The sequence below is a fragment of the Haemorhous mexicanus genome, chromosome 19 (genome assembly GCF_027477595.1).
Source record: "Haemorhous mexicanus isolate bHaeMex1 chromosome 19, bHaeMex1.pri, whole genome shotgun sequence".
Lineage (NCBI taxonomy): Eukaryota > Metazoa > Chordata > Aves > Passeriformes > Fringillidae > Haemorhous > Haemorhous mexicanus.
Window position 1 is genome coordinate 9,737,368 of NC_082359.1, and position 19,657 is coordinate 9,757,024.

At 44.6% G+C, this 19,657-nt stretch overlaps 1 protein-coding gene across 2 annotated transcripts in view; it reads right to left on the minus strand.

The window, feature by feature from the left end:
* The window catches only part of KIAA1671 (KIAA1671 ortholog), a 64,935-nt gene extending 45,524 nt beyond the window's left edge, over positions 1–19,411 (minus strand). Inside the window, exons 1-2 of one of the 2 annotated variants that reach the window (XM_059863765.1) lie at positions 19,263–19,400; positions 18,292–18,366 (exon numbers count right to left, since the gene is read on the minus strand). The gene's annotated coding sequence lies outside the window, so the exon portion shown is untranslated. Of the gene's footprint in view, positions 1–18,291; positions 18,367–19,262 lie in introns of both variants that reach the window. The other variant, XM_059863764.1, reaches the window with a different exon arrangement.
* Between the last annotated feature and the right edge of the window lie 246 nt (positions 19,412–19,657).

Below are 19,657 nucleotides of genomic sequence, written 5' to 3' on the forward strand. Positions count from 1 at the left end.
TGCCTTCCTGAGCCTGCAGTCTGGAGAAGTGGTTATTTCACCTTCAGCTTCCCTTGACCAGACTTAGCCCACACTGGCACTGAAGTTGCAGGGATTTATTTTTGTCCCTGCTTGTGCTCCCTCTCTCAGGCAGGAGAATGAACTCCACTCACCTTGTCCGTTCCCTTTCATCTTCCAATCCACTTGCAGTTCTGTCTCAACCACTTATCCCTGATGCCATCCCCCTCCTCCCAAGTCCACGACCTCGTCCTTCCAAAATAGCCACTAACCCAATCAGCTTATCCACATCAATCTGCCCCTTCCACCATCTCACAGATCTCCATGAAATCTTCCTCCCTCTCCCACTCCTTGTTCTAAGAAACACCACCAAAATCCGATTAAAATGCTCTCACATTCCAAGGATGCAAAGGTTTGGGAGGTGCTGTAACAGGAAACTTGCTGGAATGAGGCTGATGCTCACAGGCAACATTGCAAAGGGAAAAATTCAGCTGTGAAAACAGCATTGGTCTTGCAGCAGCTGAGAATAAACTCTCTCCTATCATTCTGTAGTTCCTGTTTCTCTGGAAAAGAAGAAGGGGGCAAAGAGCTTCTTAAATGGACTAAAACCTGATCCTCAATGGAACGCAGGGCAGTGAATTTACAATGTGGGACCTAAGCCCTGGTAACAGAGTACAACTCTCTTCTCCAGCCAATATTCCTAACACAAAATTTACCCCTTCCTCAGTTTCATTACACTGCAGCTTTACAGGACCCCATTTTCCCCTACATAACCTACCCAAGTCAGTTTTCATGTTTTAAATTCAACACAACAGATATGTGGCCTCAAACAGATAAGTGTTTGAAAAAGAACAAAAAATTAGTGGAAAAAATAAACACCCAACTTTGAAAATGATAAAGCTCCTTGATACAATTACACTTGATAAAGAAGAATCATGTCATCAATGCCAAGTGTAACATACATTAGACACTGTGTCTCAGTTTTGAAACATATCTTGTTTTAGATAAACCTGTTTCTTTCTTAATAAAATACCCCTAGTCCAGTTGGCAATGTACAAAATTTGGGGCAATTTATAAAAATCAACTGTAAATTAAACTGCAGGAGGATTTCAGATGCTATTAATATTTAGTAATACTACTGTAATCGTACTACTACAGTTGTAAATCCCTCACCATCAGCTACATCATGTCATTGCCTCCCTGACCTCCTCTGCCCAGGGACAGTCAGCCGAGCTGCCCATGCTGCTCCTGCATGTCCCCATCCTGTGTGGCAGAGCCTCAAAGCCACCTTGTCCCCATTTCTGGGCACCTTATCCCCATTTCTGGGCACTGTTTCCCTCCGTGCCTCAAAAGCAGTGCCCACGCTCCCCTTGGCTGTGGCAGGCACATTCTGCACAAAAATGAAATTATAAATGGCACTGGAGTGTCTCTTGAAATCCTCCTGCTTTTATCAGAAAGGCTGGCATATACAGGCCTGGTTCTTCCCTGCTGCTCCTCTTCCTCAGCTTCCAAACACCTGTGACTGGGATTTTTTTTCCCCTGGGCCAAGCTTGGCCACCACAGGGTGTCAGAGAGATGCAAATGCAAACACTGCTCCAGGCCCCTTCAAATCTTAACGCCCTCAGGTGTTGTTGCCTGCATTTTTAATTAAAGATCATCACAAAATTGTCAACAATTTCCTTGTAAGAAATCAAAATGCATTATTCACTTCACAGGGTTATTTTTGCAGGAGATCATTTGGGAAGGGCTTCACCCCAAACACGCCCTCGCTTTGGCACTTGCCCACCCACCACACACACAACTATTATTTACATCACTGCTAATTCCTTTAAGCCTATTAAGGCAACAGCAACAGCCTGCATATAATTTTTCCACCATGAATCACGTGACTATTGCCAACTTCCTTGCTCTGAAACAATAATGTTTTAAATGACACAAAGCAAAATTATCTATAATCTGGCCCTGAATCTCACAGCAGATAAACAAGTCCATCTGTCTTCTCTAAGGGTGGAAAACATAAATATTCCACTAAGAAAATGTCTCTGCTATTAAAAAACCCAAACAAAAAACAAAACCAAATATGTTTATGACATACATGGAGATCAAGCAGAAAGCCTGGCTCAAGCACCAAATATCCACTAAAAATGCTCCATAGAAAATCACCTAATAAACATGAAGTTTTTCTTCTTTATATACAATTTTATCAGTAAATCTGCTTTCAGTATTAAACTTTTACTCCCTTATTGTGCAGATACAGGAAGAATTTTGTACAACAACATATCTTAGCAGCTCCTGAAAACATAGCTTTGTCCATGACTGCGGCTGGGAGGTTGGGACTGGATGATCTCTAAGGATTCTTCCACCCCAAACCAGTCTGGGATTCCATGATTCTGTACATTCCCCTGGCCCAACAAGCCACAGGAGCTACTGGGAGCAAATGACCATAACCCAAGGTTTATTTCATCCCTCCTACAAAAGTTGCCCCACTGTCTAAACCGATTCAGTCTTCACAAACACTTTTTCTCCTTTCTCCTTCCTGTCCTCACTGACTGAACCCTGGGGTCAGTCTGCAGCAATCTCTGTCTGTTCTCCCCAGAAATCCTCCTTCTGCTGCTTCCTGCACTTGGAGAGGGGCTGATTGGATTAAATAAGAATTAACAGAGCAGATCCTATCACTTACTGTGCACGTACGAGTGCGAGTGCTGACAAGAACATAACTTACTACAGCGCAACAAAAATACTTTCATAATGGCTCTAATTTTTAATTTGCCAGGCCAAGTTTATTCACAAAGTAAAAACAACTAATAAAATGCATTTAAATTATCTTTTCCCAGATTCACAGTAACTCAGTTCTGCTTCTCAATAATGAAAACTAGAAGGCTGAGAATTAAAACTATGTATTCCAAATCTCACAAGCCAGATAGATCTGCAAAGCCCCACAGATCACTGATATTAGAATTCCAAAGTACTGCAAAATTCAAAATATCCTTCCTCCATTTCCCATGTCCAAGTCTCTTGGAAACCTCTTTTTGTTCTCTTTTACAAAAAGAACTAAGTGCTGTTCTTTTGGACATTCCGGTCCAGTCCCAACCCAAGGATGAAACACTCCACTCTGACATTTCCTCCCACTGCAGAAAAGATTAGCATTTTGTTAAATAAAGTGTCCATCCTATAAATAGCAGCATTTACAAGCACTTGTAAATCTCTAATTGCTCCTGCCAGTACAATTGCATAACGATCATCACCTGCCAGAGCTTCACCCCCAGGCAGCTGCACTAAAGAGCTGCAACATTTCCAACCACCCTTTTCATTAAGTGCTGCCATCTCAGTCCCACGGTGAGAACTTTACACCCTGTGTTTTGATCTCCATGCTGCAAAGATTGGTTAAATGGTAACAAGTTAAAGAACAGCAGTTTCACTAATTCAAGCTGGCCCCATAGAGGCCATAACATTTATTTATTAAAGCAAAAATTCGATGTTAAATACACTGGAATGGTCAGTAAGAATTTAAGATCACATTCCTGATGTAGCAGGACAATCAGCTCAGACAGGGATTCAGGAAAACACCATGAGGGTGGGGAGGCCTTGGCACAGGTTGCCCCAACCCTGGAAGTGTCCAAGGCCAGGTTGGACACAGCTTGGAACAACCTGGGCTAGTGGAAGCTGTCCCTGACCCTCCCAACATAAACCAGTCTGGGATTCTGTGATTAATTTATGGTAGAGTAGGATTCAACAGCAAAAAGCTACTGTGTGTAACCAGGACAGAATGCACCATGATGGCTGTGGGGCACAGGGAGTCATCCTCCAAATTTCCTTGAATTTATCAGACAGATGTGTCTGGAGAGAACGATTTGGGTAAAAAATTGTATGTAATAATCTGTTTCCACAGCTGTCAGTCTGTGCTATTTTCATAACAATGTGTGTCACATATAAAACATAACCCAACAGGATTAATGTACAAAAAGGGCAGATTGCTCCAATTCTTTCTAGAAAACAGCTTCAGAATATCACCCTTTAGAAAGGAACAGTTTGCTACCATAGATTTAGTATCAGTACCTGTTTTTTGGGTATTCAGCTCCAAAAATTTCTGCATTGGGTTTTGGGGGCAATGACCACTGCTCCACAAACAACTCAGGCCAATACCTTGGTCAAGATCAACTTTGTCCAAGCCAGGTCTTGGCTGGAGATTCTCCTCTTTGTAAATTGTGTTCAACTCAAGAGATCCCTCAAGAGCACAGGGACTGACAGAACACGCCTGGCATTTCCTCTGACCTGCACAACTGCCTCATCACACCCCAATCTTCCACAATTTCCTTCTCCCCAACCCTCTCATTGACAGTTTCAGAGGAAGCTCTCTTCCCTTTCCAGATTCACAGTAGGCTTAATTTGTTTTGAAACTCCCTTGACTCTCAGGTAGGAAAAAAACCCAACCAAATGAAAATTACATTAAATGTTGGTGAATCACCATTTTTTGGTACCAGAAGCTGCATATCCTCACCCTCCTGTGTGAATCATCTTTTGCTTCCAGCATTCCACACAAGGGATTCCACCCAGCTCATTACTGGGTGGGTATTTTCAGAAAGTCCAATTCTTTTGGCAGTTGAAATAGGGAATAAAAGCAAAATGCTGATTTCTGCCAGCTAAGGATGACATTCAGCAGAAAAACATTAATTATGGGATAAGGCTGAAGTGAGGCTAAAAGTGTGTTTGTGCAGAAGGTGGGTATTCCCAGCAGGCCTCAGAATGCTGTTCTGTTTGCTTCTCTCATCAAACCTTTGCTTTTGTGGTCAGCTTCAACTCCTGCTAATGTTCTTTTAGGTTTCATCCTTGCAAATGCTTTTAAACCACAATCAAGACCTGCAGATAACGTCCCCATGCAGTTTAGCAGGAAAAAAAAAGACATTCCAGAAACAACTGCATTGCGTGCCAGATAAAATATTAATGATCAGGTTTGGCTACAAGCAAGAAAAACTGACTATGGAAATGAAAAAAGATAAATAAGTCAAATTAAGGCTCTTCCAGGAAGATGTTTGGTTGCTTCAGGGAGGATATTATTCTATCTGCAGCTCCCAAAGGTCAAAGGGATCATGTCCTGGACACAGCAGAGGGTGGGTACTTGAATTTGCAATTTGGCAAATTTCTCCTCATACCTTTTCAAAATCATCATGGAACTTCCTGCTGGCTAATTGCAACACAGTCTTCTTGCTGAAGGAAGCTTAACTTCACTTTTAACTGTATTTAAAATAAATTTTGACTAGAGTTTAGTTTTTCTGCACAGATTCTGAAGGAATGGGTTAAATCCCTGACTCTTCTTTTCATATATTATGCTACACATCCTGAATATGATGGAATTAATCAAAATCTAATTTATTTATGCATCCTTTGAGTGTATTTTCTCCATGACCTTGCTTTAAAAAGGTGAAATTTGGCTCATTATAGTTTCAGAAATACATCAGGCAGCTACTGATCCCTCTGACCTCGAGCCCAAAGCCCCAGAACTGGGGCAGGGTTGTGTTTCTCCAGAGGCTCCAGCTTTGGGTGGGAATGCTCTTGTTTGGCAGGCACACCATGGACACATCTGAAGGAGTGCAAGGAGATGGATGAGCCAGCTGCAGCACAGACAGAAATATGGGATTGAAAAACAACTTTGGCATTCTTCCATTTGATACTCCCCTCCGCAACACCACGCTCGGTACCATGTTCCAGCAGTAAAAGGAGCTTAGAGACCACCCACACCTGGAAATATTTACTGTAACTGTGCATATTTCTCATCCTCTTGGCAACAAGGGAAGAGGAAGGACAACTGTTTGATCTCAGAGCTGACAGGACATGGATATCACCACTGGACTTTGTTTTATTTGCTGCCTTCAGAGCCACCAGCTGCTGCAAAGGCTTTTAAAAGCAGCAATGATATAATTGGGACATTTTCCTCCCAGAACAGTGGTGGAAGCTACTTGGACACTGACATTGGGACTCCTTGATGAGTAAAGGTGCAGTAAAAATAGCCCTGCAGCACTTTGCTAAGCCTGGCAGCCAGCGTGGGGACACCAAAGCTCATGTGAATTGAGGGAGGTGCAGCACTCCCGTGGGAGACAGGGCTTGGCTGACCTGCTGAGGAACTCAAGTCAAAGGATTGAGTGAAGCAGATCCGTGGGCTTTGGTTTATTGAAAAAATCCACCTACTTGCTACAAAAATAGGCAAGTGCCTCCACAGCACTTTGAAGCCTTCAGAAATAAAGCTGACCCATGGCCCTGTGCCCCCAGGCAGGAATCAGGGGAAGGAGCTCTTCACACAAACCCAGCCTCTGAAGGTCACTGTAACACAGAAATAGCACGAGGTGAGAAGACATTTCCTGCTTGCCTTCATGCACAGCAGGTGCTTTTGTGTCAGAAGGACAAAGCCCCTAATCTCTGATCTGCCTCCTCAAATTCTAATGGATTTCCAGCGCTGGAAAACGCATTTGTGGCCCGGCACAGTAAACCACCTTCAGAAAGTACAACCAGCTCAAGCTGTCCTGTGATTGACGTGGGGTCACCAGGACAAATTTATAAATACTGAGCCTTTATACATTCATCTGAGTGCTGAAAAATTAATTAGGTATTGCCATATGGGGAGAAAAAAAAGTGGTTTCAACCAGAAAACTTAAGGCTACTGGCCTTGGAGCATGACCTTGAGAGATCACTTCAACAGTTTAAGCACCTGGAGCAAATTCAAACCCATAAAACCAGAGGACAAAAGAAAGAGAGTGGTGGGCTAGAAGACCAAAATCATGATATTAAAAATGATATATGTGTATACATAGCTATGGTGACTAATGCGTATCCGAGGGCTAAGAATTAACATTCCTTTGCTTCTGCAAGAACAAGAAAGCAGGTTTACAGTGCATTATTTTTATACCTGTTCTTTTCCTGACAGACACATTTGGAAGCTGCACAGTCGCCAGCAAAGACTCATTCACAAAGAGCACGTGGCAGCTACTGATAAAACACTCAGAGCAGAGATGCTGCAATAGATTACACTGCTCCTAAGCTTTCACCTGGACTAAAAGAAATCACATGATCACAGACTGGCTCAGGCTGGAAGGGACCACAAAAGGTCATCTGGTCCCATCTTCCTGCTCAAGCAGTGTCATTTCAGAGCACATGGCACATGGTTCAGGAATAACTCCACTGAGGGGACTCCGCAGCCTCTCTGGGAGATCTGGGGAAAAGTGTCACTGCACCTCCTTGACACAAATATTTATGTACTGCTTCAGCTCTCACAGCTCTGCCTTCAGATGTCTTCTCTGATGGCTGGTTTGCCACTTGTGATCTTAAAAAATCATATGCAAAAAGCTCTGTGCTCAACAGCTTTTGATTTGGCTGCTAATGACACATTTTCTATCAAAACAGAGAGCCAACACTGTGTCACAGCAATTTCTCCACTCAGTCCATCATTCCACCTTTCAGATATTTGATTAGTCAGAGCATAAGCATGTAGTCAAGTTCACTCAACAAGCAAATACACTCCAGCCCAAAATACTCGTACCAGGCACTGCTCTGGAAATGAACTGCAGCTGCATGGCAGCAAGACCCTGATAAACAGGGGGCTGGACCAGGTGGTTCCCAGGAACAGATGATTCTGCTCTTGAACAAATGAACAATTTCAAAGCTTGCTCCTCTGAGTCACAACAACCTCTGCCCTGAAGATGAAGCCTGCAAAGCTGCAGCACAGCAGTGCTGAGTGGAGATAAGGAGATCTCGCTGGGACTGCTGCAGGAGACAAGCACTGTGACAAAAGACTGGCAGAGCTGGCACAAATAACACAGCTCCATCTCCCAGGCAGCACCTCCATCCTCAGCTCTACAGCAGCAATTCAAGCGCTTCACAGAAAAGATGAACTGACTTGGAACAGGAAAATTATTAACAGTATTAAATTGGATTAATTTTACTCCAGTTTTGTCTTTCAGGATACTGATGGAGCCATTAAAACTCATTCAGATCAAATGGACATGACCCTCAGATTTACCATTTCCACTCCTGTCTCACGGATAGTGAAAAAAGCACCGGACTGAGGAGAGATGGGTGGATCTATTCTGAGTCAAATAAAATATTGTTATAAAAGCCAAATACTTGATGGCATATATAATTCCCTAAGCCTAAATCCCTTATGCCACCCTCTGCCCTAAACACACTGACACATGAGACATGAAACCCTTTTGCCTTTCAGCTTGTTCCCAGTGTTCCAACAGCTCTTTGATCTCTTCCTTGAGTACTGAACCTGGCATTAAGTCAGGTAGGATCTGGTGCTGCAGCAGGGTGCTGCTTCCTACCAGCCATCAATAAACTGCCCTGAACTGCACTCCCAGAACAAACCTGCTCTGTCAACAAAGCCTGACGTATTGCCAGAGGAGCTACTGCTGCTGCCTTGATGATAAGCCTCCTCTTTTTCCTTCAGTGGGCACATCTGGCTTTTCACATATGTAGGAAATAGGTTTTTCCCCCACATTAATTTAAATGCCCACCTCAGAATCACTGGCTGGGTATTGCCAGCTTGTACAAGTATTCCTTTGGTTCTCTGTGAGCAGGGCATTGTTACCAGCAATCCACAAAGGAGCTTCCTCTTCCCCCAAAGCCCCAGGAATGGAACAGAACACAGAGGGTCGTGTGTGACTGTCAGGAGCCAGAGCAGTGACACTGCATTTCTCCTCATTTCTGAACAAAAGGATGTTTAAGCCAAGAACTCTGACAGCAACAAGCCTGCACATGCATTGTACACTACCTTGTTCTTCAGAAACACAACATCATTCAGCAAAATCAAGGCCTGTAATGAATTATTGATAACACGTACACTATCCAAAAGCTTTGTGAGTACTAAACAATCTCCTCCACCTCCCTACATGCTTGAGAAAGCACAGAAGGGGAAAAATGCCTATTAATTGAAAGACAACAGTTCAGGCACTAAAAACATTAATGCATTTATTGAGGGGGGTGAAAGAAAAAGAAATAGCTGGAGTGGGAAAAAACAGCTCTGAAATCCAAACGGTGGCACTGGGAACCTGGGAGTGCCTGGATGTACACAAGCACTGGTGTGGAACATGCCCAGCACAGGGACAGGGAGGCCCAGGGAACCCCAGGGGCTGCTCAAGCCACACTCACAGCTTTGGCACAGAAGGGCATTTTTAACCACAAGTGAACCCTGGGAGCTTTTTATCTTTCTGGGAAGTTTTAAGCACAGAGAGCAGAGAGGCACTTAAACATCAAAATAAAGATAGAAGAGTAACACGAAAGCACCTGAAACTCCTGGTCTATTGTAGAGATTACCTACATTTTAAGGCAGGGTAATAATAAATAGCTGACACAGACATATTTTGTAGCTCACAAAAATTAGGAGTGAAAGATCACAGGTTTGTCCTCACCAGCTCATCCAGACCTAAGTGCCTCAGCACGAGCATTCACTTGCCCATGAGCAGCCAGACCATAAAGCTTCCCTCAAATCACCCCCACCCAGCCACACTCACACCACAATTACAGCAGCCCTGGCACCTGATCCCACTTTCTCAGAGCACATCCAAGGAAGGGATTTAGTAACCTCAAAATGATCTCACAGTGAATTTAGAAACACCCTTCTGAAGTTATTACAAAGAAGGATGCTTGGACTGAAATTTGACTCAAAAGAAAAGCAGGATACACCGAGTTCTCCCAGCTCCCCACCTCTGCTCATGCTTGTCCCCACAAAGCCCCACAGTGAAGCATGACCCACTGATCCCACTGTGATCACTGTTAACACCACTGGAAGCCTCTGGAAGGCAGAGACATTCACCAGCCTCAAGAGACATAGCAAGTCCTGCAGCTACTGGGAAATCTGCTGAGCCAACTCCCTCGCTGGCCTTTTTGGTACAGATCTGCAAGTTTAAAGGGTGGCATAAAGCTGCCATAAAAACAGGAATTCATCAAGAATTTCTGAAGGAGGAATCCCAAATCCCATCTGAGCCAAATCAGTTACAGAACAGGAGCCACACCAATCCAAGCAACTGAATGTGGAGTGGCAAAGTTGAAAAGGAAATTTAAGATCCGCATGTCCCAACATCTTTCATGAGACAGCAGCTGGTGCAGGATACTTCAGAAGTGACTTAGGCACAAAATCTAATTTCTTTTCATTTTCTAGTAATCTGCAGCTTTGAGACTTGATGAGCCAACAGGAGACACCTGCTCAGTGAAGAAGATTGGGCAATTTTTTCATTTTGTTTCATCACGTATGAATCAACCATGGACAAAAGGTCCACGTGAACTACCAGACACAAACTCTGCCCTGGTCAGCCTGATGAGCTCCCCTCCCCAAAGTCATCAGGCTCAAGAGCCCAAGTGTTCAAAAATCAGCATTAACAAAAAGCAGCCAGACAGGCTGGAAGAGCTCTGCCTGACCAAACCTGCCCAGTGCTCAGGCAGTGTGTGGCCTGTTTGCTCTGCAGCAAAGTGATAAACGCCACAGATTCTGAAGTCTAACAAAAGCCAGTCCAACCTACTACAAACACTGTCTTGCACATTGGTAAACAGTTATAAACAACCTTCTGTTAATTATATATTTTAAAATATACACTCGTGCCTTAACAAGTTTTTACCCCAGCCTTCAGCCCAGATGTGAGCAGGAGCAGAGCCATTAGATCTGACAACTTGTGGCGCTGATTCTCTCTGTGAGCAGCTCCAACCCTGGGCTCTGGGAGCTCAGTTCAAGCCCAGCTTTCCAGGGTTATTAGACAAGACATGACAGAGAAGAGAGTACAACCACTTCTACAGTCAAGATGAACAAAGATGGAAAAAGCTTTAACCTTAAAGTAACCATTTTCAGCACTTTTGAAGCGTGCAAATCTGACATGAAAGCTGTTAAATTAAAAATAAAATAAACTCAATGGATGTGAAACAAGAATTTTGGAGACAATTTGAAAAATATATGAACCTGCTCCCTACAGAGCCAAGCCTGTGAAAACACCATCTCAGTCAGCCTAAATCTACTGTAGAACAAACCTGGATTCCAGATCAATTGCTTTGTACATTGTGTGCAACAGTCCAATATCAACAAAGACAATGCTCTGTGTGATCATTACTTTACACATAGATCACACATATGCAGCACAAATAATCTCTGAAGATTCTACACATGCTGGTGTGGAAGCAATACTATTTTTTAAAACATTCATTTTGTGAAGAACATTAACTGAACGCTATGATGACTTGTAAGAATTATGATACATAAATCCATACATTTTAGAAATATCTAATACTACTTGGATAAATGAATATATGCATTATAAAAGAACAGAAGTGTTAGAAGGGACCTTAAAGCTCATCTCATTCCACCCCCTGCCATGGGCACCTTCCACAAACACATTCCCAGTACTTAAGAACAAATAAGAGAGAAAAGGCTCAATATGGTTTCTCAGAGGCGTCAGTACTGGGGCCTAAGTTACACAGGTGCTTCAGTGAGGTGCCTTTGGGAGAGGAAAATATGTATTTCATCTTAAGGTTTCAGCTTCTCCATCATCTCCCCTCGATTTCCTCCTCATTCATGAGCACCAACATGACATTGACACTATTCAAGCAAATATTTCACACAAAGAACAGATCCACACTGAGATCTACAGACACATTTCCAGTGTGTGACTACAGCACAGGCTACAAGAAAACCTCTCCCTGCCCAAAACTAACCCTCTGTGCTCCGAGCACTGGGAAAAGGCTCCCATGGAATCTGCAAGCACTGCAGAAGCAAAAGGAAGCACAATTCCAATATGTTTAACGACTGAATTAGCATAATGCTCACTAGGCAGAAAGCAGAAACAGCCTCCCTGACCTTCTTGAATGCTGACCTGTAACTATCGATGAGCATTTCCAATGGGTGCTGTGATTCACCCAGCTGGGGAAGGAAGCAAGGAAACATCACTGCCCTGTCCAGTGAGAGCAGGTCAGACACGTGGAGACCTCTCCAGCAGCCTCACACATCCACACAGGAACAGTGACTAAAACTGTGCTTAGGAGAGTAACAAAGACCTGAAGTTGTACTGGAAACTCTGCTGTAATCAGAGTGATTCGTTTAACCTCTCCTTAGCAGATAGCAGCCACAGAGCTGCAGTGATTTAATTATTGTTTTAAATATTCATTTTGTGAAGAACATTAACTGAACGTTATGATGACTTGTATGGATTTGTGTATCATAATTCTTACATTTTAGAAATATCTAATAATACTTGGATAAATGAATATATGTATTATAGAAGAACAGAAGTGTTAGAAGGGACCTTAAAGCTCATCTCATTCCACCCCCTGCCATGGGCAGCTTCCACAAACCAGGTTGTTCCAAGCCCTGTCCAACCTGGCCTTGAACACTTCCAAGGATGGGGCAGCCACAGCTTCTCTTGAACAGAACAGTTACTGCTGCTCAAACATGCAAAAAACCCACACTGCATCATGTTTGCAGCAGGAACAGAATGGTATTTAGATAACTCGGCAGCCATCATGTTGCTGAAAACATTCTACTGACAGATTACACTAATATTTGACATTCAATAGTGCCAATACAGTAAGACACTGTTTGACAACAATAACAACAGTGACATTTCTGTAAAGTCCCTCAGTTAGAGAGCGAGCCAGCCATGCTGCTCAGCTCCAGCAGAAAGGCCTGTTGTGCTCCTTTGGGTCAATGAAGAATTCCCAGTGTTCTCATGAAATATCAAACAGTTACAGTGGCCAGAAATTCCAACTCTGTTTAAAACACATCCTGGTTTGCTGGCCTCGTAATGGATGAGGCAGCTTTGTCCATCGAAAGCCTTGTATGGTTGAACATACTCCCAGCAGATAAACATCCCTCCTAAATGTTGGCACAACTCCCTCCCTGCGAGGAGCCACTGGTGCTACGGCTGCACTGAGACAGCCAAGCCCAGCACAGGCTCAAGGCTGAGCTCATTAAAAGAGCAAAATAAAGACAAACTTAAAATTCCGCTCCTGTTCGTGCCTTTCCAAGTCTCACCAACACTGTAAAATGATGATGGTCCTCATTTTACAACAGCAGGAATAACCAGTTTTAGAACTTGACATTTATTAACATCACTTGTTGAAAGGCACTGAAAGCACATATTTAACCAATACTGTGATTACAAAAACAGTCACTATGAAAATATAAACAGAAGAGGCTGCTGCATATGGCAACAATGTTGCAGCACTAAAAGCACAAACAAATCCTCTTATTTTCATGCATTTCACTAAAACACTGGCAGCTTCCTACCCCTGGAAAGGGCTAGGAAGAGTTATGAAGGGTAACTACCAAAATCAAAGAAAAACTAAAAAAACAGGCCAAACATGCTCACTCCTTCACCTCCTCCCCAATGCACTAAACCCACATAGCTCAGATTTAAACAACAGAATGCAGCTAACTCCTTTTTCCTCTCTCTGCCATCCATCTCCCTGCAGCAGAGCTGGAATTGCCCGTTTGGAGCTCAGGCGCTTCCCGGCGCTCTGCGCAGGAACTGGGTCAAGCCCAGAGCTGGAGTTAACAGCCCACTCGGCTCCTGGCGATTCCCAGCCCCCAACCGAATGAAAAGGGTGTTTTGACCTGGAAATAAGGCTCACATCTCCTCCCTGCCCACATTAAAGCCCATCTAACTGCGAACAGTAAGACGAGCCTTACTCCAAAGCTGCTCTTTGGAGGAGCTGCTGGAGCACACACGCTTCTTCCCTCCAAGTGAAAACTGGGGAGACACCAAACCTCCAGCTACTGAATTGTTATCTTTTCCTGCTCGTTACACCAGCCTAATGACCATCCTGACTCGTAATTACTACAATAGGAAGAAGCTTTCAGTTCTCACACCGGTCCAAGACCAACACTATCTCCTTTCAGGCAAGCAGAGGCTTTACCCCAATACTGGAAGTTTTGGCACTTAATTCTGATAAGAATTTTTAATGAACAGCTCTGTAAGTGGCGTTAGAAGAGTCCAGATCCCCCCACCCCCAATGTTTAAGTGTGTGCTCATTGGACATGACTCAACCACAAACAAGCAGTGTTTTGGATAATAACCCTCTCATTGCCCTGGACTGCTCAAGCTGCATCACCACAATCACACAACCCTCAGAAAACATTCATTTCCTCTCCTCAAGCGTATTTTGTAGAGATGAAGAGCATAAAAAGAAAACTCAACTCCTATTGTCTCAACGTAAGTGTAAGGCATTCAGAAACTGCAAAAACATGTATTAATGATCTCCTTTTATACAGATGCACTGAAAAATATCCCCGAGCTGTTTAAAAGTGGTTTTGTTCGCAAAAGTTCCAGCATTACATATTCCCAGAACAAAAACAGTGGGAACCAAGAAAATAAACCTCCTCGATTTGAGAAAAGAATCTAAAGATAAAGTATGCTCCCATAAACAGCTTAATTTTAAGAGTCTGAATTCTTTAAACCTAGACCTAAGGAAAATCATCACCCAGTAGACTTAAATATCCTTTTGTAATCAGATGTTCAGGTCATACCAATCACGAGAATAAAAGGGAAACATTAGGGAGTTCTTTTAAGCAATAGCTGAAAATAGATTAAACAGTCACCACACTAAATTTAGTATGTTTTGGCAACACTTAATATCCAGGTTTTCATAAGAATTTGGTTTTCCTGCCAGTTAACAGAACACAAGACGCAGAATGTCCTCTTCACCTATAGAAGCCCTCTCAAGGGAAAGAGCAATTGACTTGCTCTGGCTTTGTTACTTGTAAATATTTTAATTATTCCTGAAGCACAGCTTGAGAAGAATGGCCTGAGAGCTCAGAAGTTCATGGATGTCCTTCAATCTCACTGAGAGTCAATAAAGGACAAGAGAACAGAGAACCAACTTCACTTCTAACCCAGCATCTCCTCAGAATCAGCAGACACACCTCACTGGAAGCACATATCCAAGCAACCAAGAGCCAATTCCTGGACATTTTTAGGAAAAGTCTGCACATCCAGCTGCCTAGGGCAGGTGCATCTCGAGTTTGTCAAGCGTGGAGTCTTCCAGTTAAGCTGCTAAACCTACCGAGCCTGTGGTCACTCCAAGGGCCATGATTAGGATTCAAGACTGGTTGCTGTGGAGAGAATTCCTCAGCTCTCCTGATGCTATTATTCCAGTCTCTTTGGCTGCAAGCTCAAGACAACCACGCAGCAGTTTACACTGCAAATCCTACTACCACAAGCAGGGACTCTTCATTTAAAGAGATTTCTGAAGCAAAAGCAAAAAATCTGTGGCTTTTGCCCTACAATGCCCTTGGGCAATTCTTACACACAAAACTAAAAACACACCTAAAAACATTGCAACATTCCCAGGTTCCAGTCACCCCTGTGCACCAAACACAAACCAGTGATACAGACTGGGCTCACAGCATCACCACAAGCCTCATGCCTGGGCTTGCAGGATTGAGCATTTATTTCAGTCTCACTTTTCCCAAGCAGCCCACAGCACACAGCAGGATCTCCTGCTCCATAAAGGGCTCATTGGAATGACCCCTTCCTCCCTAAATGCTGCCAGCTACTTGAGAATTGAACAAGGTGCACTTACCCTAAGAAATAAATAAATGTATAAAATCAATGAGCAGAAAGGCTGCAGCACTGCACACCTCCCTATAATCAGCAGCAGCATGGACATTCACCCAGCTTGGGAAGTGAAAGACTTCAAATCTCATGCAAGAAAACATTCCATTAAAATAAACAGCTGGAAAATAAGGAAAGAACAGCAACATTACACATAAATGGATGCAGAACAGTCCAATCTGCATTTAGACACACCCTCTTACTAGTCAAATTTTTCACTAACTACCCAGCATGACCAATGCACTGCCAAAGGACACTAGCCTGGATAGGGACAGTGCCAAGCTAGCAACTTCTGTGGAGTATCAATGTGAGAAATCACACCATGGCTTAGAGAAATACCTTGATCTATCAAACTGCCCAATAAGAAACCAGCACGATTTTTAAACACATGAGCAGCCAGGAGAGGAAGTCACACCTGTAAGGTGTCCCTAAATGACACACTCAGGGAAATGCTCTCCAGTGTGATCCTGAGTCCTGTCCCTGATCTGCACAGCATTCCCCACAAGCAACACTACACCAGAATTTTCAAGACTATGGGAAGTTTTCTTATCTCTGTCTACAAACTCAAGGATAGAGAAATCATATCAATTTGATTCACATGTTACTTGGAAAATCTGCCAGAAGGGAGGAAGCTCCATGAGCAATAACCAAACAGGGAATAACTCCAGGGCAAGGACCAGGGAGTGAAGAGTAACACATTCATTACCACAGAGACTGAGCTCCTTTTTCACTCTGCAGTAACCAAACACGTGCCAAAGAGAGGGCAGGTGACAGGACTGGTTTCAAAATTATCTAATAGCTGGAGACACATGAGTGCTGAATGGAGCAGAGTCCAGGACAACACCCAAGCAAAATCACAGAGCTGTGCAAAGAATCCCAGGAGCAGGAATACCTCAGCTCTCCATCCACCTGGGACCTGCTGGTCAGGACTTGCTTCTTTCACATGTGGTCTGAATGTCACCTTGAGCACATGGGGCAGGAAGGGCTGGTAAACTTATGAAACACAAAGTCTGAAATTCCTGCTTTCAGTAAAGCCTATTTTCAAGTTGTAACTGGGTTTTTTTCTCCTTTGGAAGAAATCAGGCATTTAGGAAGCCTATTGCCTCTGACAGAGGAGTCTGCACACTTAAGAGGCTCAATTAACACCCAAGGTGATGATGATGCTGCACGTGGCTGAAAAGAGAATTAAAAAAAAAAAAAAAAACACCAAAAAAAGAAAAATCCTGCAGCTAGACAAAGCCTCAGTATGGCAGAGGGAAAAACTGCTTCATCATCAGCCATGGAAATTTTCTGAATCCTTGGTTATCTCTTCAGGCCAGAGCCATGTGAGGAGCAGCACAGATGGGGACTGTGCCCTTTCTCCTGCCATAAGAGCAGCAGCTCCAGAACTGCAGCGTGAGCACAACCCTGGGGCTGGGGCCATGCACGTCCTTTACTGCCACATATAAAATGAGACAGCAAAAAATGACAAACCAAAGTATTCCAGTTGGAAACAGTCCTAGACTTTGACTCCTTTTAGGGACTTTCCATACTGTGACTCTCCAGAGTGACTTGGTTCTGTGTCTTCTATACATTGGGAAGGAAACATTTAGCCTAGAATTAGCTCAGGGCACTGTCTGAAACAGAAGAAAAGTTTACACACCCATTTTCAATAAACTCTACACCTATCAAAAGGGAATTACAGGCTACAGCATCTATTTAAATAGGATTCCAATCTCCTTAACTACTCTGAAGCACAAAGGTTTTATAGCTTTGCTTACTAATAAATATCCTTGATAATTCTTACAGGAAAAGGCAGAGCACACTGCAAAGAAAATCCTAGCCAAAAACAAAGGGGGGAAAAGTTTATACATTCTTGAAAGATTTTTTTTTTTTTTTTTTTTTTTTTTTCCTGAGAAAGTCTTTACCTGGATTAAGCTGCCAGGCAGCTTTATTAGCATTTCTGCCACACAACTGTCTGCTTCCCTACACACCCTGCAAACGTCACAGGAAAACAAAGAAAACTCCCATTTTTATGTGGTCGTTAGAAAGATGCAAATCCTTCTGGTTTGTGGAGGAGAGACAAGGAAAAGAAAATGCCAACAACCTTCAGCTCTGGCAAAAAAGTACCTCAGAAGCAGCTGAACAACTTCCCAGTTACCCTGGAAACAGAGTTTACCCCTCAGCAGACAGGGAAAATTGCCTGCAATTACCACCCTGGAGTAAAGCACCAGTTTGGACAAAACATCCATTTCTGTTTGCTGCAGCTCCTTTAATGTGATCCCAGTAATTTATCATGAGCAATATTTCATCTGGAATGGAATTCTATTACCAAACCCCAAAGAGCCTGAGCTCTAAGACCAGACCTGCAGGTATAATCAAAGGTTACAATATCTCCTAATGGCACAGAAGAGCTCCGCCATCTGCCAAGTGTGATTTCCCCTAATCCCATTCCTCACACACAAATCAGAATCACCCGGATTACACCACAGAAATAGAAGTCAAGTCAATACCTGAATCCACGGGATTAATCTCCCACCTCCAGACGGGAGAAAGGCAAGAACAGCAACAATGCTGCAGGCAGGCTCAGGAAGGCAAAGCTTTCCACCCGGCTCCGTGCAGCACCACACAGGAAATTCTGGGATTTCACTGATTAGCTTCACCCATCCACAATCCCAGCGCTGCTCCCTCCCAAATCCGAGCGCAGAACTCCGTGCAAATTCAAGGAACTGACCTCCACGTGATCTTTTGGAGCAGCTATTTCCACCCAGAAGCAGCGCTCCACGTTTCTCCGTGCACATATAAACCGCTTGGATTTAGAGTTAGGAGGAAAAATTAACAAATGAGCTGCATATCACCAGAACAACACAAATCTGTCCACCCAAGTGCTTCCAAAACAAAAATATATGCCCCTAGCAGGGGGGTTGGAATGAAATGAGGTTTAAGATCCTTTCCAACCCAAACTATCCTGAGATTCTATGTACATACGATGCCAACAAACAAAGCTGTGTGAATCTCCAATTCAAAAGCAGCATGCTGACTTTAAACTGGCACTTCGAAGTAATTTTAAGGAGCAGATAATATATCTCCCGAAATCCAAGGCATTAAGGAGTCACATACGACTCTCAGGAAAGCCTGAATCCCTCCTGCTCTGCCCAAGGAGCCGTCGCCCGGTTTACAGCCGGGCGACGGCTCCTTGGGCAGAGCAGGAGGGGGGAGAAAGGGGGAGCATCTTTATTTGTCCATTTAAGACCTCCAAGCACATTATCATCCCTAATCCAGCGAGGAAGAGATAACTGCAGCCCTCGTGGATTACAAAATTACGCTCTAATCCTCAGAACCACGAGCAACAACACCATCCACCAAAAACCACCTACAACCCCTCCCCACCTCCAGCCGCCGAATTAGAACCACAGAAGGGTTTTTTTTGGAGGGAGGCTTTTCTCTTCTTTTTAACACACGAGGACACCAGCCTTTGGTCTGACGCAGCGAGAAAGGAACAGCCAGGAGGTCCGGCAGCCAGGGGCCATGCGGGAGCGGCGAGCGCACCCCTCGGCACGGGACCCCCTGCCCGGTCCCCCGGAGCCGGCGAGGAGGGCGAGGCACCCCCGGGGAAGCGGGGAAGGGATTCCCGTGCCGGCCCTAAGGCTGAGCGAGCACTGCCCGCCTTTGTCCCACCCCCGTGGCCTCGCCAGCAGCACTCACCCAGCCAAAGCACCGGCTGCTCCCTCCGCAAAACCGGGCGCCGGCTCCGCCGCACCGGGGAAGTTGCTTGAAGTGAAGTTGGGCGCGCAGCGGCCTTTCCCCCGCGGCGGCGGCGAGCGGCGGCCGGGCACGGCCGGGGGCGGGGCGGGCAGGGGGCCGTCCCTCGGCGCTTCCCCGGAGCGAGGGGCTGCGGGAAGGCGGCGGGAGGGCGGCAGGAGGGCGGTGGGAGGCGGGAATGTCCCGCCCCGGTGCCGGTCCGGCCCCTTCGCCCCGGCGGCCGCGGGGCCCCGCGGGAAGCGCCGCTGTTGCCATGGTGACCGCGCGGTGCGGGACGTGGGCGGGGCTTCCCCCGCGCAGCGCGGCCGCGATTGGCTCCGCCCCGCTCCACCTGCTCC